General features: G+C 49.4%; 22 non-coding genes across 22 annotated transcripts; 11 read left to right on the forward strand and 11 right to left on the reverse strand.

Annotated features, from left to right (window-relative positions):
• Nucleotides 1-124: 124 nt before the first annotated feature.
• On the reverse strand, nt 125-197 carry Trnav-uac (transfer RNA valine (anticodon UAC)). Its single transcript has one exon. It is a non-coding gene; the product is annotated as a tRNA-Val (tRNA).
• Nucleotides 198-2,147: 1,950 nt separating this feature from the next.
• Trnap-ugg (transfer RNA proline (anticodon UGG)) lies at nt 2,148-2,219 on the forward strand. The gene has a single exon. It is a non-coding gene; the product is annotated as a tRNA-Pro (tRNA).
• Nucleotides 2,220-2,823: 604 nt separating this feature from the next.
• Nucleotides 2,824-2,896, reverse strand: Trnav-uac (transfer RNA valine (anticodon UAC)). Its single transcript has one exon. It is a non-coding gene; the product is annotated as a tRNA-Val (tRNA).
• A 1,951-nt stretch (nt 2,897-4,847) lies between these two features.
• On the forward strand, nt 4,848-4,919 carry Trnap-ugg (transfer RNA proline (anticodon UGG)). The gene has a single exon. It is a non-coding gene; the product is annotated as a tRNA-Pro (tRNA).
• Nucleotides 4,920-5,523: 604 nt separating this feature from the next.
• Nucleotides 5,524-5,596, reverse strand: Trnav-uac (transfer RNA valine (anticodon UAC)). Its single transcript has one exon. It is a non-coding gene; the product is annotated as a tRNA-Val (tRNA).
• Nucleotides 5,597-5,831: 235 nt separating this feature from the next.
• Nucleotides 5,832-5,903, forward strand: Trnap-cgg (transfer RNA proline (anticodon CGG)). The gene has a single exon. It is a non-coding gene; the product is annotated as a tRNA-Pro (tRNA).
• Nucleotides 5,904-7,547: 1,644 nt separating this feature from the next.
• Nucleotides 7,548-7,619, forward strand: Trnap-ugg (transfer RNA proline (anticodon UGG)). Its single transcript has one exon. It is a non-coding gene; the product is annotated as a tRNA-Pro (tRNA).
• A 604-nt stretch (nt 7,620-8,223) lies between these two features.
• On the reverse strand, nt 8,224-8,296 carry Trnav-uac (transfer RNA valine (anticodon UAC)). Its single transcript has one exon. It is a non-coding gene; the product is annotated as a tRNA-Val (tRNA).
• Nucleotides 8,297-10,247: 1,951 nt separating this feature from the next.
• Nucleotides 10,248-10,319, forward strand: Trnap-ugg (transfer RNA proline (anticodon UGG)). The gene has a single exon. It is a non-coding gene; the product is annotated as a tRNA-Pro (tRNA).
• A 604-nt stretch (nt 10,320-10,923) lies between these two features.
• Nucleotides 10,924-10,996, reverse strand: Trnav-uac (transfer RNA valine (anticodon UAC)). The gene has a single exon. It is a non-coding gene; the product is annotated as a tRNA-Val (tRNA).
• A 1,951-nt stretch (nt 10,997-12,947) lies between these two features.
• Nucleotides 12,948-13,019, forward strand: Trnap-ugg (transfer RNA proline (anticodon UGG)). Its single transcript has one exon. It is a non-coding gene; the product is annotated as a tRNA-Pro (tRNA).
• A 604-nt stretch (nt 13,020-13,623) lies between these two features.
• On the reverse strand, nt 13,624-13,696 carry Trnav-uac (transfer RNA valine (anticodon UAC)). Its single transcript has one exon. It is a non-coding gene; the product is annotated as a tRNA-Val (tRNA).
• A 1,955-nt stretch (nt 13,697-15,651) lies between these two features.
• Nucleotides 15,652-15,723, forward strand: Trnap-ugg (transfer RNA proline (anticodon UGG)). The gene has a single exon. It is a non-coding gene; the product is annotated as a tRNA-Pro (tRNA).
• A 604-nt stretch (nt 15,724-16,327) lies between these two features.
• On the reverse strand, nt 16,328-16,400 carry Trnav-uac (transfer RNA valine (anticodon UAC)). Its single transcript has one exon. It is a non-coding gene; the product is annotated as a tRNA-Val (tRNA).
• Nucleotides 16,401-18,355: 1,955 nt separating this feature from the next.
• Trnap-ugg (transfer RNA proline (anticodon UGG)) lies at nt 18,356-18,427 on the forward strand. Its single transcript has one exon. It is a non-coding gene; the product is annotated as a tRNA-Pro (tRNA).
• Nucleotides 18,428-19,031: 604 nt separating this feature from the next.
• Trnav-uac (transfer RNA valine (anticodon UAC)) lies at nt 19,032-19,104 on the reverse strand. Its single transcript has one exon. It is a non-coding gene; the product is annotated as a tRNA-Val (tRNA).
• A 1,954-nt stretch (nt 19,105-21,058) lies between these two features.
• Nucleotides 21,059-21,130, forward strand: Trnap-ugg (transfer RNA proline (anticodon UGG)). The gene has a single exon. It is a non-coding gene; the product is annotated as a tRNA-Pro (tRNA).
• A 604-nt stretch (nt 21,131-21,734) lies between these two features.
• On the reverse strand, nt 21,735-21,807 carry Trnav-uac (transfer RNA valine (anticodon UAC)). The gene has a single exon. It is a non-coding gene; the product is annotated as a tRNA-Val (tRNA).
• A 1,954-nt stretch (nt 21,808-23,761) lies between these two features.
• On the forward strand, nt 23,762-23,833 carry Trnap-ugg (transfer RNA proline (anticodon UGG)). Its single transcript has one exon. It is a non-coding gene; the product is annotated as a tRNA-Pro (tRNA).
• Nucleotides 23,834-24,436: 603 nt separating this feature from the next.
• On the reverse strand, nt 24,437-24,509 carry Trnav-uac (transfer RNA valine (anticodon UAC)). Its single transcript has one exon. It is a non-coding gene; the product is annotated as a tRNA-Val (tRNA).
• Nucleotides 24,510-26,462: 1,953 nt separating this feature from the next.
• Nucleotides 26,463-26,534, forward strand: Trnap-ugg (transfer RNA proline (anticodon UGG)). The gene has a single exon. It is a non-coding gene; the product is annotated as a tRNA-Pro (tRNA).
• Nucleotides 26,535-27,138: 604 nt separating this feature from the next.
• Trnav-uac (transfer RNA valine (anticodon UAC)) lies at nt 27,139-27,211 on the reverse strand. The gene has a single exon. It is a non-coding gene; the product is annotated as a tRNA-Val (tRNA).
• Nucleotides 27,212-27,820: the final 609 nt, after the last annotated feature.

A 27,820-nucleotide genomic window follows, 5' to 3' on the forward strand; every position in this document is an offset into this window, starting at 1 on the left:
GAGCAACAGTATTTGACAGTAAAATGACGCCCTATCCGTCTAGCATACGGCATTGCTTGTCTCTGCATACGCGGACGTGAGGTCATCTCGGAAATGAAATCCGAAATATAGATTAAAATTGTTGCGTTCCCGCCCGGGATCGAACCGGGGACCTTCTGCGTGTAAAGCAGACGTGATAACCGCTACACCACGGAAACGACGGTTCGTTTCGTGTACCACCCGGAGACTCGTAATAGCAACAGTTTTTCTTCTGTGTTAGCAAGGGCATCGGCTACGAGCTCCCTCCGATTCGTGAAGTTCCTATAGTAAAAGACGTCGATGAAAACAATCCAACCGCGACAGACAGGGAGAACACTGGGTGAGCTGCAGCCCTACATGGTGAGACCATCAAAGATGGCGTCATTCACATGCAGTGCGTTTTCGGAACGGACAGGCTCGTTGGTCTAGGGGTATGATTCCCGCTTCGGGTGCAGGAGGTACAGGGTTCAAATCCCGGACGAGCTCTTGCGTTTTGTACAACGGTGTGGTAACAAATCGCATGGCGGCGGCTGTTTCGCGCATTTCCAGGCCTCCAAGTCAGCGCTAAAATCCGACAACCAGTTCTGAAACAGTTTCATGTTTCATTTGAGCCATGTGCACCCTGCTGGTGGAACGTTTGAAGTTGATTTAAATGGTCACAGCAGAGATCGTAGCAAGTGTCTTGCTGAGTGCGACGAAAACGGGTTTCCGCCCGCAATCGAACCGGGGACCTTCTGCGTGTTAGGCACGGCGCCTGGGCTCGGCGGCAGCTGCTGCTCTTTCTTTCCTTACGAGATACCGTCGATTCGCGCAGTCGTTATTGCAAAAGATGTCACCAAAGGCAATCGCTTCGTTAGCGGCACGGTGCCTGGGCTCGGCGGCAGCTCTACATGGAGGCACCAGCAGCCCAGCCAGGCCGCCGCCGGCACCGGCGCGCCGCAGCGCAAGAAGTCGGCGCCCGCCCTGCAATGCCCCCTGTCGTTGCATATTCCACCCGCCTTATATCCTCCCCATGTCTGACTCACTACCCTAAATGACACTGCAGTCGACGTGCTTATTACTATCGCTTTTCGAAGAACCAAGGCGCAGTATTCTAGTGTCGAACCGGTATTGCAAATTTGGTTTAAGCAAAAATTTATTGTGTGGTCGAGCGACACCCTCGACTCGCGCTTCCTACATGATCGCTTCTTGCGAGGAATAATTCCTAGCGCGCCGATGGCTTCAGAGTTGGTCTTCTCGAAGTTTTGCTTCCGCACTGCATTCCGCAATCTTTTCGTTATGAGCTTCGGTTTCCCGACTTTCTTGTGTTTAGTGCGTTTGGCTTCTCTTAACCCTTAGCCACCGCTCGCCGAAATTTCCACGCTGTCATATGTCGATCTGCAGAGCTCGATGAAGGCATCGCGGCCATTCCTGAGCTCATGGAACGGCCGAATCTGTAGTTGTTTCCAGATCTCTCCCACACAACAGCCTCCCAGTAGCTTGGATTACAGGAGTACGCCACTACTCCCAGCCGCTGATTCACGTTTGAAAGCAGAATGACATGAGCTACGCGCAGCTCCGTTTTTTTTTTTTTTTTTTTTTGGTGTCTGACCTACTTTGAAAGACTTTGTAGTCGATTTACTTACTACTATCGCTGTTGGAAACCAGGTGATACCACACAGTATTCTAGAGACGATCAGGCAATGAAAATTTAGAATAAGTAAAACAGTATCAAAAGAAGTTGTGTGGTGGAGCAGCACATGCAATTTACGCTTCCTAGATAATCGTTACTGGATAGAATAATTCTTTTGTCTGCGGCGTCTTCAGTATCCGTCTTCTGTAAATTTTACTCGCAGTATATTGTGCAATCTTTTCGTTATGAGTTGGTGCTTGGTTTCCCGATGTTCTTTTGTTTAGTGCATTCGCCTTCTCTTAACCCTGAGAAACCACATACCGAAACTGAGGCACTGCCGGCTGTTCATAAGCAGTGTTCGATGAAGTTATTTCGCTTTTTATTCGTTGCCTTTAATATTCTTCTCATCAGTGGTGAGTGCTGCCTGCAGAAAGCGTTTATCTTGCGAATTCACGTAAAAGTTTGTGTTCCCTGTGAGGTCCACTACCTGGGATTAACTTGACTGCTCCAGGCAGGTGGCTCGTTGGTCTAGGGGTATGATTCCTGTTTTGGGTGCAGGAGGTCCCGGGTTCAAATCCCGGACGAGCCCTGCCATTTTGACCGTGCTGAAGAGTAGGTGGAACTCAGCCCCGGTTGCAGCTCCTCAATGAAGAGTAGACGCCTGTTATAGCACGTGGATATAACAAGAATGCGGCACCAGTAAAGTACGTAGGTGGAATTCGGTAGAAACGCAGACGGTAATTTTGCATGCAACGGAAAACAAGGTTGTCTTTGCGGAATATGTGCACCGTGAGTGGAGATTAAGCTTAATTGTGCGACAGTCTACCCTCATCTTACTAACGACGGCAACAACAAAGGGGTGGTGGCATGTAAGATTGAGAGTGGCCAAGAGTTTCTCATTATTAGTTAGCATCACACTTTGACAGAGCTGTGACAAGGCGAGTAGGGTGAGCTCAGGAAAGCCAGTAGCAAGCGCACTTGAAGTAGCCCTGAAGAACCGGATTATAAATTTTGCCAGCCATAATGGAGCTAGGGGCGTTCTCAGTTACCAAATACCGGTGCAATAAGAGAGCAACAGTATTTGACAGTAAAATGACGCCCTATCCGTCTAGCATACGGCATTGCTTGTCTCTGCATACGCGGACGTGAGGTCATCTCGGAAATGAAATCCGAAATATAGATTAAAATTGTTGCGTTCCCGCCCGGGATCGAACCGGGGACCTTCTGCGTGTAAAGCAGACGTGATAACCGCTACACCACGGAAACGACGGTTCGTTTCGTGTACCACCCGGAGACTCGTAATAGCAACAGTTTTTCTTCTGTGTTAGCAAGGGCATCGGCTACGAGCTCCCTCCGATTCGTGAAGTTCCTATAGTAAAAGACGTCGATGAAAACAATCCAACCGCGACAGACAGGGAGAACACTGGGTGAGCTGCAGCCCTACATGGTGAGACCATCAAAGATGGCGTCATTCACATGCAGTGCGTTTTCGGAACGGACAGGCTCGTTGGTCTAGGGGTATGATTCCCGCTTCGGGTGCAGGAGGTACAGGGTTCAAATCCCGGACGAGCTCTTGCGTTTTGTACAACGGTGTGGTAACAAATCGCATGGCGGCGGCTGTTTCGCGCATTTCCAGGCCTCCAAGTCAGCGCTAAAATCCGACAACCAGTTCTGAAACAGTTTCATGTTTCATTTGAGCCATGTGCACCCTGCTGGTGGAACGTTTGAAGTTGATTTAAATGGTCACAGCAGAGATCGTAGCAAGTGTCTTGCTGAGTGCGACGAAAACGGGTTTCCGCCCGCAATCGAACCGGGGACCTTCTGCGTGTTAGGCACGGCGCCTGGGCTCGGCGGCAGCTGCTGCTCTTTCTTTCCTTACGAGATACCGTCGATTCGCGCAGTCGTTATTGCAAAAGATGTCACCAAAGGCAATCGCTTCGTTAGCGGCACGGTGCCTGGGCTCGGCGGCAGCTCTACATGGAGGCACCAGCAGCCCAGCCAGGCCGCCGCCGGCACCGGCGCGCCGCAGCGCAAGAAGTCGGCGCCCGCCCTGCAATGCCCCCTGTCGTTGCATATTCCACCCGCCTTATATCCTCCCCATGTCTGACTCACTACCCTAAATGACACTGCAGTCGACGTGCTTATTACTATCGCTTTTCGAAGAACCAAGGCGCAGTATTCTAGTGTCGAACCGGTATTGCAAATTTGGTTTAAGCAAAAATTTATTGTGTGGTCGAGCGACACCCTCGACTCGCGCTTCCTACATGATCGCTTCTTGCGAGGAATAATTCCTAGCGCGCCGATGGCTTCAGAGTTGGTCTTCTCGAAGTTTTGCTTCCGCACTGCATTCCGCAATCTTTTCGTTATGAGCTTCGGTTTCCCGACTTTCTTGTGTTTAGTGCGTTTGGCTTCTCTTAACCCTTAGCCACCGCTCGCCGAAATTTCCACGCTGTCATATGTCGATCTGCAGAGCTCGATGAAGGCATCGCGGCCATTCCTGAGCTCATGGAACGGCCGAATCTGTAGTTGTTTCCAGATCTCTCCCACACAACAGCCTCCCAGTAGCTTGGATTACAGGAGTACGCCACTACTCCCAGCCGCTGATTCACGTTTGAAAGCAGAATGACATGAGCTACGCGCAGCTCCGTTTTTTTTTTTTTTTTTTTTTTGGTGTCTGACCTACTTTGAAAGACTTTGTAGTCGATTTACTTACTACTATCGCTGTTGGAAACCAGGTGATACCACACAGTATTCTAGAGACGATCAGGCAATGAAAATTTAGAATAAGTAAAACAGTATCAAAAGAAGTTGTGTGGTGGAGCAGCACATGCAATTTACGCTTCCTAGATAATCGTTACTGGATAGAATAATTCTTTTGTCTGCGGCGTCTTCAGTATCCGTCTTCTGTAAATTTTACTTGCAGTATATTGTGCAATCTTTTCGTTATGAGTTGGTGCTTGGTTTCCCGATGTTCTTTTGTTTAGTGCATTCGCCTTCTCTTAACCCTGAGAAACCACATACCGAAACTGAGGCACTGCCGGCTGTTCATAAGCAGTGTTCGATGAAGTTATTTCGCTTTTTATTCGTTGCCTTTAATATTCTTCTCATCAGTGGTGAGTGCTGCCTGCAGAAAGCGTTTATCTTGCGAATTCACGTAAAAGTTTGTGTTCCCTGTGAGGTCCACTACCTGGGATTAACTTGACTGCTCCAGGCAGGTGGCTCGTTGGTCTAGGGGTATGATTCCTGTTTTGGGTGCAGGAGGTCCCGGGTTCAAATCCCGGACGAGCCCTGCCATTTTGACCGTGCTGAAGAGTAGGTGGAACTCAGCCCCGGTTGCAGCTCCTCAATGAAGAGTAGACGCCTGTTATAGCACGTGGATATAACAAGAATGCGGCACCAGTAAAGTACGTAGGTGGAATTCGGTAGAAACGCAGACGGTAATTTTGCATGCAACGGAAAACAAGGTTGTCTTTGCGGAATATGTGCACCGTGAGTGGAGATTAAGCTTAATTGTGCGACAGTCTACCCTCATCTTACTAACGACGGCAACAACAAAGGGGTGGTGGCATGTAAGATTGAGAGTGGCCAAGAGTTTCTCATTATTAGTTAGCATCACACTTTGACAGAGCTGTGACAAGGCGAGTAGGGTGAGCTCAGGAAAGCCAGTAGCAAGCGCACTTGAAGTAGCCCTGAAGAACCGGATTATAAATTTTGCCAGCCATAATGGAGCTAGGGGCGTTCTCAGTTACCAAATACCGGTGCAATAAGAGAGCAACAGTATTTGACAGTAAAATGACGCCCTATCCGTCTAGCATACGGCATTGCTTGTCTCTGCATACGCGGACGTGAGGTCATCTCGGAAATGAAATCCGAAATATAGATTAAAATTGTTGTGTTCCCGCCCGGGATCGAACCGGGGACCTTCTGCGTGTAAAGCAGACGTGATAACCGCTACACCACGGAAACGACGGTTTGTTTCGTGTACCACCCGGAGACTCGTAATAGCAACAGTTTTTCTTCTGTGTTAGCAAGGGCATCGGCTACGAGCTCCCTCCGATTCGTGAAGTTCCTATAGTAAAAGACGTCGATGAAAACAATCCAACCGCGACAGACAGGGAGAACGCTGGGTGAGCTGCAGCCCTACAGGGTGAGACCATCAAAGGTGGCGTCATTCACATGCAGTGCGTTTTCGGAACGGACAGGCTCGTTGGTCTAGGGGTATGATTCCTGCTTCGGGTGCAGGAGGTCCCGGGTTCAAATCCCGGACGAGCCCTTGCGTTTTGTACAACGGTGTGGTAACAAATCGCATGGCGGCGGCTGTTTCGCGCATTTCCAGGCCTCCAAGTCAGCGCTAAAATCCGACAACCAGTTCTGAAACAGTTTCATGTTTCATTTGAGCCATGTGCACCCTGCTGGTGGAACGTTTGAAGTTGATTTAAGTGGTCACTGCAGAGATCGTAGCAAGTGTCTTGCTGAGTGCGACGAAAACGGGTTTCCGCCCGCAATCGAACCGGGGACCTTCTGCGTGTTAGGCACGGCGCCTGGGCTCGGCGGCAGCTGCTGCTCTTTCTTTCCTTACGAGATACCGTCGATTCGCGCAGTCGTTATTGCAAAAGATGTCACCAAAGGCAATCGCTTCGTTAGCGGCACGGTGCCTGGGCTCGGCGGCAGCCCTACATGGAGGCACCAGCAGCCCAGCCAGGCCGCCGCCGGCACCGGCGCGCCGCAGCGCAAGAAGTCGGCGCCCGCCCTGCAATGCCCCCTGTCGTTGCATATTCCACCCGCCTTATATCCTCCCCATGTCTGACTCACTACCCTAAATGACACTGCAGTCGACGTGCTTATTACTATCGCTTTTCGAAGAACCAAGGCGCAGTATTCTAGTGTCGAACCGGTATTGCAAATTTGGTTTAAGCAAAAATTTATTGTGTGGTCGAGCGACACCCTCGACTCGCGCTTCCTACATGATCGCTTCTTGCGAGGAATAATTCCTAGCGCGCCGATGGCTTCAGAGTTGGTCTTCTCGAAGTTTTGCTTCCGCACTGCATTCCGCAATCTTTTCGTTATGAGCTTCGGTTTCCCGACTTTCTTGTGTTTAGTGCGTTTGGCTTCTCTTAACCCTTAGCCACCGCTCGCCGAAATTTCCACGCTGTCATATGTCGATCTGCAGAGCTCGATGAAGGCATCGCGGCCATTCCTGAGCTCATGGAACGGCCGAATCTGTAGTTGTTTCCAGATCTCTCCCACACAACAGCCTCCCAGTAGCTTGGATTACAGGAGTACGCCACTACTCCCAGCCGCTGATTCACGTTTGAAAGCAGAATGACATGAGCTACGCGCAGCTCCGTTTTTTTTTTTTTTTTTTTTTTGGTGTCTGACCTACTTTGAAAGACTTTGTAGTCGATTTACTTACTACTATCGCTGTTGGAAACCAGGTGATACCACACAGTATTCTAGAGACGATCAGGCAATGAAAATTTAGAATAAGTAAAACAGTATCAAAAGAAGTTGTGTGGTGGAGCAGCACATGCAATTTACGCTTCCTAGATAATCGTTACTGGATAGAATAATTCTTTTGTCTGCGGCGTCTTCAGTATCCGTCTTCTGTAAATTTTACTTGCAGTATATTGTGCAATCTTTTCGTTATGAGTTGGTGCTTGGTTTCCCGATGTTCTTTTGTTTAGTGCATTCGCCTTCTCTTAACCCTGAGAAACCACATACCGAAACTGAGGCACTGCCGGCTGTTCATAAGCAGTGTTCGATGAAGTTATTTCGCTTTTTATTCGTTGCCTTTAATATTCTTCTCATCAGTGGTGAGTGCTGCCTGCAGAAAGCGTTTATCTTGCGAATTCACGTAAAAGTTTGTGTTCCCTGTGAGGTCCACTACCTGGGATTAACTTGACTGCTCCAGGCAGGTGGCTCGTTGGTCTAGGGGTATGATTCCTGTTTTGGGTGCAGGAGGTCCCGGGTTCAAATCCCGGACGAGCCCTGCCATTTTGACCGTGCTGAAGAGTAGGTGGAACTCAGCCCCGGTTGCAGCTCCTCAATGAAGAGTAGACGCCTGTTATAGCACGTGGATATAACAAGAATGCGGCACCAGTAAAGTACGTAGGTGGAATTCGGTAGAAACGCAGACGGTAATTTTGCATGCAACGGAAAACAAGGTTGTCTTTGCGGAATATGTGCACCGTGAGTGGAGATTAAGCTTAATTGTGCGACAGTCTACCCTCATCTTACTAACGACGGCAACAACAAAGGGGTGGTGGCATGTAAGATTGAGAGTGGCCAAGAGTTTCTCATTATTAGTTAGCATCACACTTTGACAGAGCTGTGACAAGGCGAGTAGGGTGAGCTCAGGAAAGCCAGTAGCAAGCGCACTTGAAGTAGCCCTGAAGAACCGGATTATAAATTTTGCCAGCCATAATGGAGCTAGGGGCGTTCTCAGTTACCAAATACCGGTGCAATAAGAGAGCAACAGTATTTGACAGTAAAATGACGCCCTATCCGTCTAGCATACGGCATTGCTTGTCTCTGCATACGCGGACGTGAGGTCATCTCGGAAATGAAATCCGAAATATAGATTAAAATTGTTGTGTTCCCGCCCGGGATCGAACCGGGGACCTTCTGCGTGTAAAGCAGACGTGATAACCGCTACACCACGGAAACGACGGTTCGTTTCGTGTACCACCCGGAGACTCGTAATAGCAACAGTTTTTCTTCTGTGTTAGCAAGGGCATCGGCTACGAGCTCCCTCCGATTCGTGAAGTTCCTATAGTAAAAGACGTCGATGAAAACAATCCAACCGCGACAGACAGGGAGAACGCTGGGTGAGCTGCAGCCCTACAGGGTGAGACCATCAAAGGTGGCGTCATTCACATGCAGTGCGTTTTCGGAACGGACAGGCTCGTTGGTCTAGGGGTATGATTCCCGCTTCGGGTGCAGGAGGTACAGGGTTCAAATCCCGGACGAGCTCTTGCGTTTTGTACAACGGTATGGTAACAAATCGCATGGCGGCGGCTGTTTCGCGCATTTCCAGGCCTCCAAGTCAGCGCTAAAATCCGACAACCAGTTCTGAAACAGTTTCATGTTTCATTTGAGCCATGTGCACCCTGCTGGTGGAACGTTTGAAGTTGATTTAAATGGTCACAGCAGAGATCGTAGCAAGTGTCTTGCTGAGTGCGACGAAAACGGGTTTCCGCCCGCAATCGAACCGGGGACCTTCTGCGTGTTAGGCACGGCGCCTGGGCTCGGCGGCAGCTGCTGCTCTTTCTTTCCTTACGAGATACCGTCGATTCGCGCAGTCGTTATTGCAAAAGATGTCACCAAAGGCAATCGCTTCGTTAGCGGCACGGTGCCTGGGCTCGGCGGCAGCTCTACATGGAGGCACCAGCAGCCCAGCCAGGCCGCCGCCGGCACCGGCGCGCCGCAGCGCAAGAAGTCGGCGCCCGCCCTGCAATGCCCCCTGTCGTTGCATATTCCACCCGCCTTATATCCTCCCCATGTCTGACTCACTACCCTAAATGACACTGCAGTCGACGTGCTTATTACTATCGCTTTTCGAAGAACCAAGGCGCAGTATTCTAGTGTCGAACCGGTATTGCAAATTTGGTTTAAGCAAAAATTTATTGTGTGGTCGAGCGACACCCTCGACTCACGCTTCCTACATGATCGCTTCTTGCGAGGAATAATTCCTAGCGCGCCGATGGCTTCAGAGTTGGTCTTCTCGAAGTTTTGCTTCCGCACTGCATTCCGCAATCTTTTCGTTATGAGCTTCGGTTTCCCGACTTTCTTGTGTTTAGTGCGTTTGGCTTCTCTTAACCCTTAGCCACCGCTCGCCGAAATTTCCACGCTGTCATATGTCGATCTGCAGAGCTCGATGAAGGCATCGCGGCCATTCCTGAGCTCATGGAACGGCCGAATCTGTAGTTGTTTCCAGATCTCTCCCACACAACAGCCTCCCAGTAGCTTGGATTACAGGAGTACGCCACTACTCCCAGCCGCTGATTCACGTTTGAAAGCAGAATGACATGAGCTACGCGCAGCTCCGTTTTTTTTTTTTTTTTTTTTTTGGTGTCTGACCTACTTTGAAAGACTTTGTAGTCGATTTACTTACTACTATCGCTGTTGGAAACCAGGTGATACCACACAGTATTCTAGAGACGATCAGGCAATGAAAATTTAGAATAAGTAAAACAGTATCAAAAGAAGTTGTGTGGTGGAGCAGCACATGCAATTTACGCTTCCTAGATAATCGTTACTGGATAGAATAATTCTTTTGTCTGCGGCGTCTTCAGTATCCGTCTTCTGTAAATTTTACTTGCAGTATATTGTGCAATCTTTTCGTTATGAGTTGGTGCTTGGTTTCCCGATGTTCTTTTGTTTAGTGCATTCGCCTTCTCTTAACCCTGAGAAACCACATACCGAAACTGAGGCACTGCCGGCTGTTCATAAGCAGTGTTCGATGAAGTTATTTCGCTTTTTATTCGTTGCCTTTAATATTCTTCTCATCAGTGGTGAGTGCTGCCTGCAGAAAGCGTTTATCTTGCGAATTCACGTAAAAGTTTGTGTTCCCTGTGAGGTCCACTACCTGGGATTAACTTGACTGCTCCAGGCAGGTGGCTCGTTGGTCTAGGGGTATGATTCCTGTTTTGGGTGCAGGAGGTCCCGGGTTCAAATCCCGGACGAGCCCTGCCATTTTGACCGTGCTGAAGAGTAGGTGGAACTCAGCCCCGGTTGCAGCTCCTCAATGAAGAGTAGACGCCTGTTATAGCACGTGGATATAACAAGAATGCGGCACCAGTAAAGTACGTAGGTGGAATTCGGTAGAAACGCAGACGGTAATTTTGCATGCAACGGAAAACAAGGTTGTCTTTGCGGAATATGTGCACCGTGAGTGGAGATTAAGCTTAATTGTGCGACAGTCTACCCTCATCTTACTAACGACGGCAACAACAAAGGGGTGGTGGCATGTAAGATTGAGAGTGGCCAAGAGTTTCTCATTATTAGTTAGCATCACACTTTGACAGAGCTGTGACAAGGCGAGTAGGGTGAGCTCAGGAAAGCCAGTAGCAAGCGCACTTGAAGTAGCCCTGAAGAACCGGATTATAAATTTTGCCAGCCATAATGGAGCTAGGGGCGTTCTCAGTTACCAAATACCGGTGCAATAAGAGAGCAACAGTATTTGACAGTAAAATGACGCCCTATCCGTCTAGCATACGGCATTGCTTGTCTCTGCATACGCGGACGTGAGGTCATCTCGGAAATGAAATCCGAAATATAGATTAAAATTGTTGTGTTCCCGCCCGGGATCGAACCGGGGACCTTCTGCGTGTAAAGCAGACGTGATAACCGCTACACCACGGAAACGACGGTTCGTTTCGTGTACCACCCGGAGACTCGTAATAGCAACAGTTTTTCTTCTGTGTTAGCAAGGGCATCGGCTACGAGCTCCCTCCGATTCGTGAAGTTCCTATAGTAAAAGACGTCGATGAAAACAATCCAACCGCGACAGACAGGGAGAACGCTGGGTGAGCTGCAGCCCTACAGGGTGAGACCATCAAAGGTGGCGTCATTCACATGCAGTGCGTTTTCGGAACGGACAGGCTCGTTGGTCTAGGGGTATGATTCCCGCTTCGGGTGCAGGAGGTACAGGGTTCAAATCCCGGACGAGCTCTTGCGTTTTGTACAACGGTATGGTAACAAATCGCATGGCGGCGGCTGTTTCGCGCATTTCCAGGCCTCCAAGTCAGCGCTAAAATCCGACAACCAGTTCTGAAACAGTTTCATGTTTCATTTGAGCCATGTGCACCCTGCTGGTGGAACGTTTGAAGTTGATTTAAATGGTCACAGCAGAGATCGTAGCAAGTGTCTTGCTGAGTGCGACGAAAACGGGTTTCCGCCCGCAATCGAACCGGGGACCTTCTGCGTGTTAGGCACGGCGCCTGGGCTCGGCGGCAGCTGCTGCTCTTTCTTTCCTTACGAGATACCGTCGATTCGCGCAGTCGTTATTGCAAAAGATGTCACCAAAGGCAATCGCTTCGTTAGCGGCACGGTGCCTGGGCTCGGCGGCAGCTCTACATGGAGGCACCAGCAGCCCAGCCAGGCCGCCGCCGGCACCGGCGCGCCGCAGCGCAAGAAGTCGGCGCCCGCCCTGCAATGCCCCCTGTCGTTGCATATTCCACCCGCCTTATATCCTCCCCATGTCTGACTCACTACCCTAAATGACACTGCAGTCGACGTGCTTATTACTATCGCTTTTCGAAGAACCAAGGCGCAGTATTCTAGTGTCGAACCGGTATTGCAAATTTGGTTTAAGCAAAAATTTATTGTGTGGTCGAGCGACACCCTCGACTCGCGCTTCCTACATGATCGCTTCTTGCGAGGAATAATTCCTAGCGCGCCGATGGCTTCAGAGTTGGTCTTCTCGAAGTTTTGCTTCCGCACTGCATTCCGCAATCTTTTCGTTATGAGCTTCGGTTTCCCGACTTTCTTGTGTTTAGTGCGTTTGGCTTCTCTTAACCCTTAGCCACCGCTCGCCGAAATTTCCACGCTGTCATATGTCGATCTGCAGAGCTCGATGAAGGCATCGCGGCCATTCCTGAGCTCATGGAACGGCCGAATCTGTAGTTGTTTCCAGATCTCTCCCACACAACAGCCTCCCAGTAGCTTGGATTACAGGAGTACGCCACTACTCCCAGCCGCTGATTCACGTTTGAAAGCAGAATGACATGAGCTACGCGCAGCTCCGTTTTTTTTTTTTTTTTTTTTTTGGTGTCTGACCTACTTTGAAAGACTTTGTAGTCGATTTACTTACTACTATCGCTGTTGGAAACCAGGTGATACCACACAGTATTCTAGAGACGATCAGGCAATGAAAATTTAGAATAAGTAAAACAGTATCAAAAGAAGTTGTGTGGTGGAGCAGCACAGGCAATTTACGCTTCCTAGATAATCGTTACTGGATAGAATAATTCTTTTGTCTGCGGCGTCTTCAGTATCCGTCTTCTGTAAATTTTACTTGCAGTATATTGTGCAATCTTTTCGTTATGAGTTGGTGCTTGGTTTCCCGATGTTCTTTTGTTTAGTGCATTCGCCTTCTCTTAACCCTGAGAAACCACATACCGAAACTGAGGCACTGCCGGCTGTTCATAAGCAGTGTTCGATGAAGTTATTTCGCTTTTTATTCGTTGCCTTTAATATTCTTCTCATCAGTGGTGAGTGCTGCCTGCAGAAAGCGTTTATCTTGCGAATTCACGTAAAAGTTTGTGTTCCCTGTGAGGTCCACTACCTGGGATTAACTTGACTGCTCCAGGCAGGTGGCTCGTTGGTCTAGGGGTATGATTCCTGTTTTGGGTGCAGGAGGTCCCGGGTTCAAATCCCGGACGAGCCCTGCCATTTTGACCGTGCTGAAGAGTAGGTGGAACTCAGCCCCGGTTGCAGCTCCTCAATGAAGAGTAGACGCCTGTTATAGCACGTGGATATAACAAGAATGCGGCACCAGTAAAGTACGTAGGTGGAATTCGGTAGAAACGCAGACGGTAATTTTGCATGCAACGGAAAACAAGGTTGTCTTTGCGGAATATGTGCACCGTGAGTGGAGATTAAGCTTAATTGTGCGACAGTCTACCCTCATCTTACTAACGACGGCAACAACAAAGGGGTGGTGGCATGTAAGATTGAGAGTGGCCAAGAGTTTCTCATTATTAGTTAGCATCACACTTTGACAGAGCTGTGACAAGGCGAGTAGGGTGAGCTCAGGAAAGCCAGTAGCAAGCGCACTTGAAGTAGCCCTGAAGAACCGGATTATAAATTTTGCCAGCCATAATGGAGCTAGGGGCGTTCTCAGTTACCAAATACCGGTGCAATAAGAGAGCAACAGTATTTGACAGTAAAATGACGCCCTATCCGTCTAGCATACGGCATTGCTTGTCTCTGCATACGCGGACGTGAGGTCATCTCGGAAATGAAATCCGAAATATAGATTAAAATTGTTGTGTTCCCGCCCGGGATCGAACCGGGGACCTTCTGCGTGTAAAGCAGACGTGATAACCGCTACACCACGGAAACGACGGTTCGTTTCGTGTACCACCCGGAGACTCGTAATAGCAACAGTTTTTCTTCTGTGTTAGCAAGGGCATCGGCTACGAGCTCCCTCCGATTCGTGAAGTTCCTATAGTAAAAGACGTCGATGAAAACAATCCAACCGCGACAGACAGGGAGAACGCTGGGTGAGCTGCAGCCCTACAGGGTGAGACCATCAAAGGTGGCGTCATTCACATGCAGTGCGTTTTCGGAACGGACAGGCTCGTTGGTCTAGCGGTATGATTCCCGCTTCGGGTGCAGGAGGTACAGGGTTCAAATCCCGGACGAGCTCTTGCGTTTTGTACAACGGTGTGGTAACAAATCGCATGGCGGCGGCTGTTTCGCGCATTTCCAGGCCTCCAAGTCAGCGCTAAAATCCGACAACCAGTTCTGAAACAGTTTCATGTTTCATTTGAGCCATGTGCACCCTGCTGGTGGAACGTTTGAAGTTGATTTAAATGGTCACAGCAGAGATCGTAGCAAGTGTCTTGCTGAGTGCGACGAAAACGGGTTTCCGCCCGCAATCGAACCGGGGACCTTCTGCGTGTTAGGCACGGCGCCTGGGCTCGGCGGCAGCTGCTGCTCTTTCTTTCCTTACGAGATACCGTCGATTCGCGCAGTCGTTATTGCAAAAGATGTCACCAAAGGCAATCGCTTCGTTAGCGGCACGGTGCCTGGGCTCGGCGGCAGCTCTACATGGAGGCACCAGCAGCCCAGCCAGGCCGCCGCCGGCACCGGCGCGCCGCAGCGCAAGAAGTCGGCGCCCGCCCTGCAATGCCCCCTGTCGTTGCATATTCCACCCGCCTTATATCCTCCCCATGTCTGACTCACTACCCTAAATGACACTGCAGTCGACGTGCTTATTACTATCGCTTTTCGAAGAACCAAGGCGCAGTATTCTAGTGTCGAACCGGTATTGCAAATTTGGTTTAAGCAAAAATTTATTGTGTGGTCGAGCGACACCCTCGACTCGCGCTTCCTACATGATCGCTTCTTGCGAGGAATAATTCCTAGCGCGCCGATGGCTTCAGAGTTGGTCTTCTCGAAGTTTTGCTTCCGCACTGCATTCCGCAATCTTTTCGTTATGAGCTTCGGTTTCCCGACTTTCTTGTGTTTAGTGCGTTTGGCTTCTCTTAACCCTTAGCCACCGCTCGCCGAAATTTCCACGCTGTCATATGTCGATCTGCAGAGCTCGATGAAGGCATCGCGGCCATTCCTGAGCTCATGGAACGGCCGAATCTGTAGTTGTTTCCAGATCTCTCCCACACAACAGCCTCCCAGTAGCTTGGATTACAGGAGTACGCCACTACTCCCAGCCGCTGATTCACGTTTGAAAGCAGAATGACATGAGCTACGCGCAGCTCCGTTTTTTTTTTTTTTTTTTTTTTTTTTGGTGTCTGACCTACTTTGAAAGACTTTGTAGTCGATTTACTTACTACTATCGCTGTTGGAAACCAGGTGATACCACACAGTATTCTAGAGACGATCAGGCAATGAAAATTTAGAATAAGTAAAACAGTATCAAAAGAAGTTGTGTGGTGGAGCAGCACATGCAATTTACGCTTCCTAGATAATCGTTACTGGATAGAATAATTCTTTTGTCTGCGGCGTCTTCAGTATCCGTCTTCTGTAAATTTTACTTGCAGTATATTGTGCAATCTTTTCGTTATGAGTTGGTGCTTGGTTTCCCGATGTTCTTTTGTTTAGTGCATTCGCCTTCTCTTAACCCTGAGAAACCACATACCGAAACTGAGGCACTGCCGGCTGTTCATAAGCAGTGTTCGATGAAGTTATTTCGCTTTTTATTCGTTGCCTTTAATATTCTTCTCATCAGTGGTGAGTGCTGCCTGCAGAAAGCGTTTATCTTGCGAATTCACGTAAAAGTTTGTGTTCCCTGTGAGGTCCACTACCTGGGATTAACTTGACTGCTCCAGGCAGGTGGCTCGTTGGTCTAGGGGTATGATTCCTGTTTTGGGTGCAGGAGGTCCCGGGTTCAAATCCCGGACGAGCCCTGCCATTTTGACCGTGCTGAAGAGTAGGTGGAACTCAGCCCCGGTTGCAGCTCCTCAATGAAGAGTAGACGCCTGTTATAGCACGTGGATATAACAAGAATGCGGCACCAGTAAAGTACGTAGGTGGAATTCGGTAGAAACGCAGACGGTAATTTTGCATGCAACGGAAAACAAGGTTGTCTTTGCGGAATATGTGCACCGTGAGTGGAGATTAAGCTTAATTGTGCGACAGTCTACCCTCATCTTACTAACGACGGCAACAACAAAGGGGTGGTGGCATGTAAGATTGAGAGTGGCCAAGAGTTTCTCATTATTAGTTAGCATCACACTTTGACAGAGCTGTGACAAGGCGAGTAGGGTGAGCTCAGGAAAGCCAGTAGCAAGCGCACTTGAAGTAGCCCTGAAGAACCGGATTATAAATTTTGCCAGCCATAATGGAGCTAGGGGCGTTCTCAGTTACCAAATACCGGTGCAATAAGAGAGCAACAGTATTTGACAGTAAAATGACGCCCTATCCGTCTAGCATACGGCATTGCTTGTCTCTGCATACGCGGACGTGAGGTCATCTCGGAAATGAAATCCGAAATATAGATTAAAATTGTTGTGTTCCCGCCCGGGATCGAACCGGGGACCTTCTGCGTGTAAAGCAGACGTGATAACCGCTACACCACGGAAACGACGGTTCGTTTCGTGTACCACCCGGAGACTCGTAATAGCAACAGTTTTTCTTCTGTGTTAGCAAGGGCATCGGCTACGAGCTCCCTCCGATTCGTGAAGTTCCTATAGTAAAAGACGTCGATGAAAACAATCCAACCGCGACAGACAGGGAGAACGCTGGGTGAGCTGCAGCCCTACAGGGTGAGACCATCAAAGGTGGCGTCATTCACATGCAGTGCGTTTTCGGAACGGACAGGCTCGTTGGTCTAGCGGTATGATTCCCGCTTCGGGTGCAGGAGGTACAGGGTTCAAATCCCGGACGAGCTCTTGCGTTTTGTACAACGGTGTGGTAACAAATCGCATGGCGGCGGCTGTTTCGCGCATTTCCAGGCCTCCAAGTCAGCGCTAAAATCCGACAACCAGTTCTGAAACAGTTTCATGTTTCATTTGAGCCATGTGCACCCTGCTGGTGGAACGTTTGAAGTTGATTTAAATGGTCACAGCAGAGATCGTAGCAAGTGTCTTGCTGAGTGCGACGAAAACGGGTTTCCGCCCGCAATCGAACCGGGGACCTTCTGCGTGTTAGGCACGGCGCCTGGGCTCGGCGGCAGCTGCTGCTCTTTCTTTCCTTACGAGATACCGTCGATTCGCGCAGTCGTTATTGCAAAAGATGTCACCAAAGGCAATCGCTTCGTTAGCGGCACGGTGCCTGGGCTCGGCGGCAGCTCTACATGGAGGCACCAGCAGCCCAGCCAGGCCGCCGCCGGCACCGGCGCGCCGCAGCGCAAGAAGTCGGCGCCCGCCCTGCAATGCCCCCTGTCGTTGCATATTCCACCCGCCTTATATCCTCCCCATGTCTGACTCACTACCCTAAATGACACTGCAGTCGACGTGCTTATTACTATCGCTTTTCGAAGAACCAAGGCGCAGTATTCTAGTGTCGAACCGGTATTGCAAATTTGGTTTAAGCAAAAATTTATTGTGTGGTCGAGCGACACCCTCGACTCGCGCTTCCTACATGATCGCTTCTTGCGAGGAATAATTCCTAGCGCGCCGATGGCTTCAGAGTTGGTCTTCTCGAAGTTTTGCTTCCGCACTGCATTCCGCAATCTTTTCGTTATGAGCTTCGGTTTCCCGACTTTCTTGTGTTTAGTGCGTTTGGCTTCTCTTAACCCTTAGCCACCGCTCGCCGAAATTTCCACGCTGTCATATGTCGATCTGCAGAGCTCGATGAAGGCATCGCGGCCATTCCTGAGCTCATGGAACGGCCGAATCTGTAGTTGTTTCCAGATCTCTCCCACACAACAGCCTCCCAGTAGCTTGGATTACAGGAGTACGCCACTACTCCCAGCCGCTGATTCACGTTTGAAAGCAGAATGACATGAGCTACGCGCAGCTCCGTTTTTTTTTTTTTTTTTTTTTTTTTTGGTGTCTGACCTACTTTGAAAGACTTTGTAGTCGATTTACTTACTACTATCGCTGTTGGAAACCAGGTGATACCACACAGTATTCTAGAGACGATCAGGCAATGAAAATTTAGAATAAGTAAAACAGTATCAAAAGAAGTTGTGTGGTGGAGCAGCACATGCAATTTACGCTTCCTAGATAATCGTTACTGGATAGAATAATTCTTTTGTCTGCGGCGTCTTCAGTATCCGTCTTCTGTAAATTTTACTTGCAGTATATTGTGCAATCTTTTCGTTATGAGTTGGTGCTTGGTTTCCCGATGTTCTTTTGTTTAGTGCATTCGCCTTCTCTTAACCCTGAGAAACCACATACCGAAACTGAGGCACTGCCGGCTGTTCATAAGCAGTGTTCGATGAAGTTATTTCGCTTTTTATTCGTTGCCTTTAATATTCTTCTCATCAGTGGTGAGTGCTGCCTGCAGAAAGCGTTTATCTTGCGAATTCACGTAAAAGTTTGTGTTCCCTGTGAGGTCCACTACCTGGGATTAACTTGACTGCTCCAGGCAGGTGGCTCGTTGGTCTAGGGGTATGATTCCTGTTTTGGGTGCAGGAGGTCCCGGGTTCAAATCCCGGACGAGCCCTGCCATTTTGACCGTGCTGAAGAGTAGGTGGAACTCAGCCCCGGTTGCAGCTCCTCAATGAAGAGTAGACGCCTGTTATAGCACGTGGATATAACAAGAATGCGGCACCAGTAAAGTACGTAGGTGGAATTCGGTAGAAACGCAGACGGTAATTTTGCATGCAACGGAAAACAAGGTTGTCTTTGCGGAATATGTGCACCGTGAGTGGAGATTAAGCTTAATTGTGCGACAGTCTACCCTCATCTTACTAACGACGGCAACAACAAAGGGGTGGTGGCATGTAAGATTGAGAGTGGCCAAGAGTTTCTCATTATTAGTTAGCATCACACTTTGACAGAGCTGTGACAAGGCGAGTAGGGTGAGCTCAGGAAAGCCAGTAGCAAGCGCACTTGAAGTAGCCCTGAAGAACCGGATTATAAATTTTGCCAGCCATAATGGAGCTAGGGGCGTTCTCAGTTACCAAATACCGGTGCAATAAGAGAGCAACAGTATTTGACAGTAAAATGACGCCCTATCCGTCTAGCATACGGCATTGCTTGTCTCTGCATACGCGGACGTGAGGTCATCTCGGAAATGAAATCCGAAATATAGATTAAAATTGTTGTGTTCCCGCCCGGGATCGAACCGGGGACCTTCTGCGTGTAAAGCAGACGTGATAACCGCTACACCACGGAAACGACGGTTCGTTTCGTGTACCACCCGGAGACTCGTAATAGCAACAGTTTTTCTTCTGTGTTAGCAAGGGCATCGGCTACGAGCTCCCTCCGATTCGTGAAGTTCCTATAGTAAAAGACGTCGATGAAAACAATCCAACCGCGACAGACAGGGAGAACGCTGGGTGAGCTGCAGCCCTACAGGGTGAGACCATCAAAGGTGGCGTCATTCACATGCAGTGCGTTTTCGGAACGGACAGGCTCGTTGGTCTAGCGGTATGATTCCCGCTTCGGGTGCAGGAGGTACAGGGTTCAAATCCCGGACGAGCTCTTGCGTTTTGTACAACGGTGTGGTAACAAATCGCATGGCGGCGGCTGTTTCGCGCATTTCCAGGCCTCCAAGTCAGCGCTAAAATCCGACAACCAGTTCTGAAACAGTTTCATGTTTCATTTGAGCCATGTGCACCCTGCTGGTGGAACGTTTGAAGTTGATTTAAATGGTCACAGCAGAGATCGTAGCAAGTGTCTTGCTGAGTGCGACGAAAACGGGTTTCCGCCCGCAATCGAACCGGGGACCTTCTGCGTGTTAGGCACGGCGCCTGGGCTCGGCGGCAGCTGCTGCTCTTTCTTTCCTTACGAGATACCGTCGATTCGCGCAGTCGTTATTGCAAAAGATGTCACCAAAGGCAATCGCTTCGTTAGCGGCACGGTGCCTGGGCTCGGCGGCAGCTCTACATGGAGGCACCAGCAGCCCAGCCAGGCCGCCGCCGGCACCGGCGCGCCGCAGCGCAAGAAGTCGGCGCCCGCCCTGCAATGCCCCCTGTCGTTGCATATTCCACCCGCCTTATATCCTCCCCATGTCTGACTCACTACCCTAAATGACACTGCAGTCGACGTGCTTATTACTATCGCTTTTCGAAGAACCAAGGCGCAGTATTCTAGTGTCGAACCGGTATTGCAAATTTGGTTTAAGCAAAAATTTATTGTGTGGTCGAGCGACACCCTCGACTCGCGCTTCCTACATGATCGCTTCTTGCGAGGAATAATTCCTAGCGCGCCGATGGCTTCAGAGTTGGTCTTCTCGAAGTTTTGCTTCCGCACTGCATTCCGCAATCTTTTCGTTATGAGCTTCGGTTTCCCGACTTTCTTGTGTTTAGTGCGTTTGGCTTCTCTTAACCCTTAGCCACCGCTCGCCGAAATTTCCACGCTGTCATATGTCGATCTGCAGAGCTCGATGAAGGCATCGCGGCCATTCCTGAGCTCATGGAACGGCCGAATCTGTAGTTGTTTCCAGATCTCTCCCACACAACAGCCTCCCAGTAGCTTGGATTACAGGAGTACGCCACTACTCCCAGCCGCTGATTCACGTTTGAAAGCAGAATGACATGAGCTACGCGCAGCTCCGTTTTTTTTTTTTTTTTTTTTTTTTTGGTGTCTGACCTACTTTGAAAGACTTTGTAGTCGATTTACTTACTACTATCGCTGTTGGAAACCAGGTGATACCACACAGTATTCTAGAGACGATCAGGCAATGAAAATTTAGAATAAGTAAAACAGTATCAAAAGAAGTTGTGTGGTGGAGCAGCACATGCAATTTACGCTTCCTAGATAATCGTTACTGGATAGAATAATTCTTTTGTCTGCGGCGTCTTCAGTATCCGTCTTCTGTAAATTTTACTTGCAGTATATTGTGCAATCTTTTCGTTATGAGTTGGTGCTTGGTTTCCCGATGTTCTTTTGTTTAGTGCATTCGCCTTCTCTTAACCCTGAGAAACCACATACCGAAACTGAGGCACTGCCGGCTGTTCATAAGCAGTGTTCGATGAAGTTATTTCGCTTTTTATTCGTTGCCTTTAATATTCTTCTCATCAGTGGTGAGTGCTGCCTGCAGAAAGCGTTTATCTTGCGAATTCACGTAAAAGTTTGTGTTCCCTGTGAGGTCCACTACCTGGGATTAACTTGACTGCTCCAGGCAGGTGGCTCGTTGGTCTAGGGGTATGATTCCTGTTTTGGGTGCAGGAGGTCCCGGGTTCAAATCCCGGACGAGCCCTGCCATTTTGACCGTGCTGAAGAGTAGGTGGAACTCAGCCCCGGTTGCAGCTCCTCAATGAAGAGTAGACGCCTGTTATAGCACGTGGATATAACAAGAATGCGGCACCAGTAAAGTACGTAGGTGGAATTCGGTAGAAACGCAGACGGTAATTTTGCATGCAACGGAAAACAAGGTTGTCTTTGCGGAATATGTGCACCGTGAGTGGAGATTAAGCTTAATTGTGCGACAGTCTACCCTCATCTTACTAACGACGGCAACAACAAAGGGGTGGTGGCATGTAAGATTGAGAGTGGCCAAGAGTTTCTCATTATTAGTTAGCATCACACTTTGACAGAGCTGTGACAAGGCGAGTAGGGTGAGCTCAGGAAAGCCAGTAGCAAGCGCACTTGAAGTAGCCCTGAAGAACCGGATTATAAATTTTGCCAGCCATAATGGAGCTAGGGGCGTTCTCAGTTACCAAATACCGGTGCAATAAGAGAGCAACAGTATTTGACAGTAAAATGACGCCCTATCCGTCTAGCATACGGCATTGCTTGTCTCTGCATACGCGGACGTGAGGTCATCTCGGAAATGAAATCCGAAATATAGATTAAAATTGTTGTGTTCCCGCCCGGGATCGAACCGGGGACCTTCTGCGTGTAAAGCAGACGTGATAACCGCTACACCACGGAAACGACGGTTCGTTTCGTGTACCACCCGGAGACTCGTAATAGCAACAGTTTTTCTTCTGTGTTAGCAAGGGCATCGGCTACGAGCTCCCTCCGATTCGTGAAGTTCCTATAGTAAAAGACGTCGATGAAAACAATCCAACCGCGACAGACAGGGAGAACGCTGGGTGAGCTGCAGCCCTACAGGGTGAGACCATCAAAGGTGGCGTCATTCACATGCAGTGCGTTTTCGGAACGGACAGGCTCGTTGGTCTAGCGGTATGATTCCCGCTTCGGGTGCAGGAGGTACAGGGTTCAAATCCCGGACGAGCTCTTGCGTTTTGTACAACGGTGTGGTAACAAATCGCATGGCGGCGGCTGTTTCGCGCATTTCCAGGCCTCCAAGTCAGCGCTAAAATCCGACAACCAGTTCTGAAACAGTTTCATGTTTCATTTGAGCCATGTGCACCCTGCTGGTGGAACGTTTGAAGTTGATTTAAATGGTCACAGCAGAGATCGTAGCAAGTGTCTTGCTGAGTGCGACGAAAACGGGTTTCCGCCCGCAATCGAACCGGGGACCTTCTGCGTGTTAGGCACGGCGCCTGGGCTCGGCGGCAGCTGCTGCTCTTTCTTTCCTTACGAGATACCGTCGATTCGCGCAGTCGTTATTGCAAAAGATGTCACCAAAGGCAATCGCTTCGTTAGCGGCACGGTGCCTGGGCTCGGCGGCAGCTCTACATGGAGGCACCAGCAGCCCAGCCAGGCCGCCGCCGGCACCGGCGCGCCGCAGCGCAAGAAGTCGGCGCCCGCCCTGCAATGCCCCCTGTCGTTGCATATTCCACCCGCCTTATATCCTCCCCATGTCTGACTCACTACCCTAAATGACACTGCAGTCGACGTGCTTATTACTATCGCTTTTCGAAGAACCAAGGCGCAGTATTCTAGTGTCGAACCGGTATTGCAAATTTGGTTTAAGCAAAAATTTATTGTGTGGTCGAGCGACACCCTCGACTCGCGCTTCCTACATGATCGCTTCTTGCGAGGAATAATTCCTAGCGCGCCGATGGCTTCAGAGTTGGTCTTCTCGAAGTTTTGCTTCCGCACTGCATTCCGCAATCTTTTCGTTATGAGCTTCGGTTTCCCGACTTTCTTGTGTTTAGTGCGTTTGGCTTCTCTTAACCCTTAGCCACCGCTCGCCGAAATTTCCACGCTGTCATATGTCGATCTGCAGAGCTCGATGAAGGCATCGCGGCCATTCCTGAGCTCATGGAACGGCCGAATCTGTAGTTGTTTCCAGATCTCTCCCACACAACAGCCTCCCAGTAGCTTGGATTACAGGAGTACGCCACTACTCCCAGCCGCTGATTCACGTTTGAAAGCAGAATGACATGAGCTACGCGCAGCTCCGTTTTTTTTTTTTTTTTTTTTTTTTTGGTGTCTGACCTACTTTGAAAGACTTTGTAGTCGATTTACTTACTACTATCGCTGTTGGAAACCAGGTGATACCACACAGTATTCTAGAGACGATCAGGCAATGAAAATTTAGAATAAGTAAAACAGTATCAAAAGAAGTTGTGTGGTGGAGCAGCACATGCAATTTACGCTTCCTAGATAATCGTTACTGGATAGAATAATTCTTTTGTCTGCGGCGTCTTCAGTATCCGTCTTCTGTAAATTTTACTTGCAGTATATTGTGCAATCTTTTCGTTATGAGTTGGTGCTTGGTTTCCCGATGTTCTTTTGTTTAGTGCATTCGCCTTCTCTTAACCCTGAGAAACCACATACCGAAACTGAGGCACTGCCGGCTGTTCATAAGCAGTGTTCGATGAAGTTATTTCGCTTTTTATTCGTTGCCTTTAATATTCTTCTCATCAGTGGTGAGTGCTGCCTGCAGAAAGCGTTTATCTTGCGAATTCACGTAAAAGTTTGTGTTCCCTGTGAGGTCCACTACCTGGGATTAACTTGACTGCTCCAGGCAGGTGGCTCGTTGGTCTAGGGGTATGATTCCTGTTTTGGGTGCAGGAGGTCCCGGGTTCAAATCCCGGACGAGCCCTGCCATTTTGACCGTGCTGAAGAGTAGGTGGAACTCAGCCCCGGTTGCAGCTCCTCAATGAAGAGTAGACGCCTGTTATAGCACGTGGATATAACAAGAATGCGGCACCAGTAAAGTACGTAGGTGGAATTCGGTAGAAACGCAGACGGTAATTTTGCATGCAACGGAAACAAGGTTGTCTTTGCGGAATATGTGCACCGTGAGTGGAGATTAAGCTTAATTGTGCGACAGTCTACCCTCATCTTACTAACGACGGCAACAACAAAGGGGTGGTGGCATGTAAGATTGAGAGTGGCCAAGAGTTTCTCATTATTAGTTAGCATCACACTTTGACAGAGCTGTGACAAGGCGAGTAGGGTGAGCTCAGGAAAGCCAGTAGCAAGCGCACTTGAAGTAGCCCTGAAGAACCGGATTATAAATTTTGCCAGCCATAATGGAGCTAGGGGCGTTCTCAGTTACCAAATACCGGTGCAATAAGAGAGCAACAGTATTTGACAGTAAAATGACGCCCTATCCGTCTAGCATACGGCATTGCTTGTCTCTGCATACGCGGACGTGAGGTCATCTCGGAAATGAAATCCGAAATATAGATTAAAATTGTTGTGTTCCCGCCCGGGATCGAACCGGGGACCTTCTGCGTGTAAAGCAGACGTGATAACCGCTACACCACGGAAACGACGGTTCGTTTCGTGTACCACCCGGAGACTCGTAATAGCAACAGTTTTTCTTCTGTGTTAGCAAGGGCATCGGCTACGAGCTCCCTCCGATTCGTGAAGTTCCTATAGTAAAAGACGTCGATGAAAACAATCCAACCGCGACAGACAGGGAGAACGCTGGGTGAGCTGCAGCCCTACAGGGTGAGACCATCAAAGGTGGCGTCATTCACATGCAGTGCGTTTTCGGAACGGACAGGCTCGTTGGTCTAGCGGTATGATTCCCGCTTCGGGTGCAGGAGGTACAGGGTTCAAATCCCGGACGAGCTCTTGCGTTTTGTACAACGGTGTGGTAACAAATCGCATGGCGGCGGCTGTTTCGCGCATTTCCAGGCCTCCAAGTCAGCGCTAAAATCCGACAACCAGTTCTGAAACAGTTTCATGTTTCATTTGAGCCATGTGCACCCTGCTGGTGGAACGTTTGAAGTTGATTTAAATGGTCACAGCAGAGATCGTAGCAAGTGTCTTGCTGAGTGCGACGAAAACGGGTTTCCGCCCGCAATCGAACCGGGGACCTTCTGCGTGTTAGGCACGGCGCCTGGGCTCGGCGGCAGCTGCTGCTCTTTCTTTCCTTACGAGATACCGTCGATTCGCGCAGTCGTTATTGCAAAAGATGTCACCAAAGGCAATCGCTTCGTTAGCGGCACGGTGCCTGGGCTCGGCGGCAGCTCTACATGGAGGCACCAGCAGCCCAGCCAGGCCGCCGCCGGCACCGGCGCGCCGCAGCGCAAGAAGTCGGCGCCCGCCCTGCAATGCCCCCTGTCGTTGCATATTCCACCCGCCTTATATCCTCCCCATGTCTGACTCACTACCCTAAATGACACTGCAGTCGACGTGCTTATTACTATCGCTTTTCGAAGAACCAAGGCGCAGTATTCTAGTGTCGAACCGGTATTGCAAATTTGGTTTAAGCAAAAATTTATTGTGTGGTCGAGCGACACCCTCGACTCGCGCTTCCTACATGATCGCTTCTTGCGAGGAATAATTCCTAGCGCGCCGATGGCTTCAGAGTTGGTCTTCTCGAAGTTTTGCTTCCGCACTGCATTCCGCAATCTTTTCGTTATGAGCTTCGGTTTCCCGACTTTCTTGTGTTTAGTGCGTTTGGCTTCTCTTAACCCTTAGCCACCGCTCGCCGAAATTTCCACGCTGTCATATGTCGATCTGCAGAGCTCGATGAAGGCATCGCGGCCATTCCTGAGCTCATGGAACGGCCGAATCTGTAGTTGTTTCCAGATCTCTCCCACACAACAGCCTCCCAGTAGCTTGGATTACAGGAGTACGCCACTACTCCCAGCCGCTGATTCACGTTTGAAAGCAGAATGACATGAGCTACGCGCAGCTCCGTTTTTTTTTTTTTTTTTTTTTTTTGGTGTCTGACCTACTTTGAAAGACTTTGTAGTCGATTTACTTACTACTATCGCTGTTGGAAACCAGGTGATACCACACAGTATTCTAGAGACGATCAGGCAATGAAAATTTAGAATAAGTAAAACAGTATCAAAAGAAGTTGTGTGGTGGAGCAGCACATGCAATTTACGCTTCCTAGATAATCGTTACTGGATAGAATAATTCTTTTGTCTGCGGCGTCTTCAGTATCCGTCTTCTGTAAATTTTACTTGCAGTATATTGTGCAATCTTTTCGTTATGAGTTGGTGCTTGGTTTCCCGATGTTCTTTTGTTTAGTGCATTCGCCTTCTCTTAACCCTGAGAAACCACATACCGAAACTGAGGCACTGCCGGCTGTTCATAAGCAGTGTTCGATGAAGTTATTTCGCTTTTTATTCGTTGCCTTTAATATTCTTCTCATCAGTGGTGAGTGCTGCCTGCAGAAAGCGTTTATCTTGCGAATTCACGTAAAAGTTTGTGTTCCCTGTGAGGTCCACTACCTGGGATTAACTTGACTGCTCCAGGCAGGTGGCTCGTTGGTCTAGGGGTATGATTCCTGTTTTGGGTGCAGGAGGTCCCGGGTTCAAATCCCGGACGAGCCCTGCCATTTTGACCGTGCTGAAGAGTAGGTGGAACTCAGCCCCGGTTGCAGCTCCTCAATGAAGAGTAGACGCCTGTTATAGCACGTGGATATAACAAGAATGCGGCACCAGTAAAGTACGTAGGTGGAATTCGGTAGAAACGCAGACGGTAATTTTGCATGCAACGGAAAACAAGGTTGTCTTTGCGGAATATGTGCACCGTGAGTGGAGATTAAGCTTAATTGTGCGACAGTCTACCCTCATCTTACTAACGACGGCAACAACAAAGGGGTGGTGGCATGTAAGATTGAGAGTGGCCAAGAGTTTCTCATTATTAGTTAGCATCACACTTTGACAGAGCTGTGACAAGGCGAGTAGGGTGAGCTCAGGAAAGCCAGTAGCAAGCGCACTTGAAGTAGCCCTGAAGAACCGGATTATAAATTTTGCCAGCCATAATGGAGCTAGGGGCGTTCTCAGTTACCAAATACCGGTGCAATAAGAGAGCAACAGTATTTGACAGTAAAATGACGCCCTATCCGTCTAGCATACGGCATTGCTTGTCTCTGCATACGCGGACGTGAGGTCATCTCGGAAATGAAATCCGAAATATAGATTAAAATTGTTGTGTTCCCGCCCGGGATCGAACCGGGGACCTTCTGCGTGTAAAGCAGACGTGATAACCGCTACACCACGGAAACGACGGTTCGTTTCGTGTACCACCCGGAGACTCGTAATAGCAACAGTTTTTCTTCTGTGTTAGCAAGGGCATCGGCTACGAGCTCCCTCCGATTCGTGAAGTTCCTATAGTAAAAGACGTCGATGAAAACAATCCAACCGCGACAGACAGGGAGAACGCTGGGTGAGCTGCAGCCCTACAGGGTGAGACCATCAAAGGTGGCGTCATTCACATGCAGTGCGTTTTCGGAACGGACAGGCTCGTTGGTCTAGCGGTATGATTCCCGCTTCGGGTGCAGGAGGTACAGGGTTCAAATCCCGGACGAGCTCTTGCGTTTTGTACAACGGTGTGGTAACAAATCGCATGGCGGCGGCTGTTTCGCGCATTTCCAGGCCTCCAAGTCAGCGCTAAAATCCGACAACCAGTTCTGAAACAGTTTCATGTTTCATTTGAGCCATGTGCACCCTGCTGGTGGAACGTTTGAAGTTGATTTAAATGGTCACAGCAGAGATCGTAGCAAGTGTCTTGCTGAGTGCGACGAAAACGGGTTTCCGCCCGCAATCGAACCGGGGACCTTCTGCGTGTTAGGCACGGCGCCTGGGCTCGGCGGCAGCTGCTGCTCTTTCTTTCC

Source organism: Schistocerca cancellata, unplaced genomic scaffold, assembly GCF_023864275.1.
Source record: "Schistocerca cancellata isolate TAMUIC-IGC-003103 unplaced genomic scaffold, iqSchCanc2.1 HiC_scaffold_1080, whole genome shotgun sequence".
Lineage (NCBI taxonomy): Eukaryota > Metazoa > Arthropoda > Insecta > Orthoptera > Acrididae > Schistocerca > Schistocerca cancellata.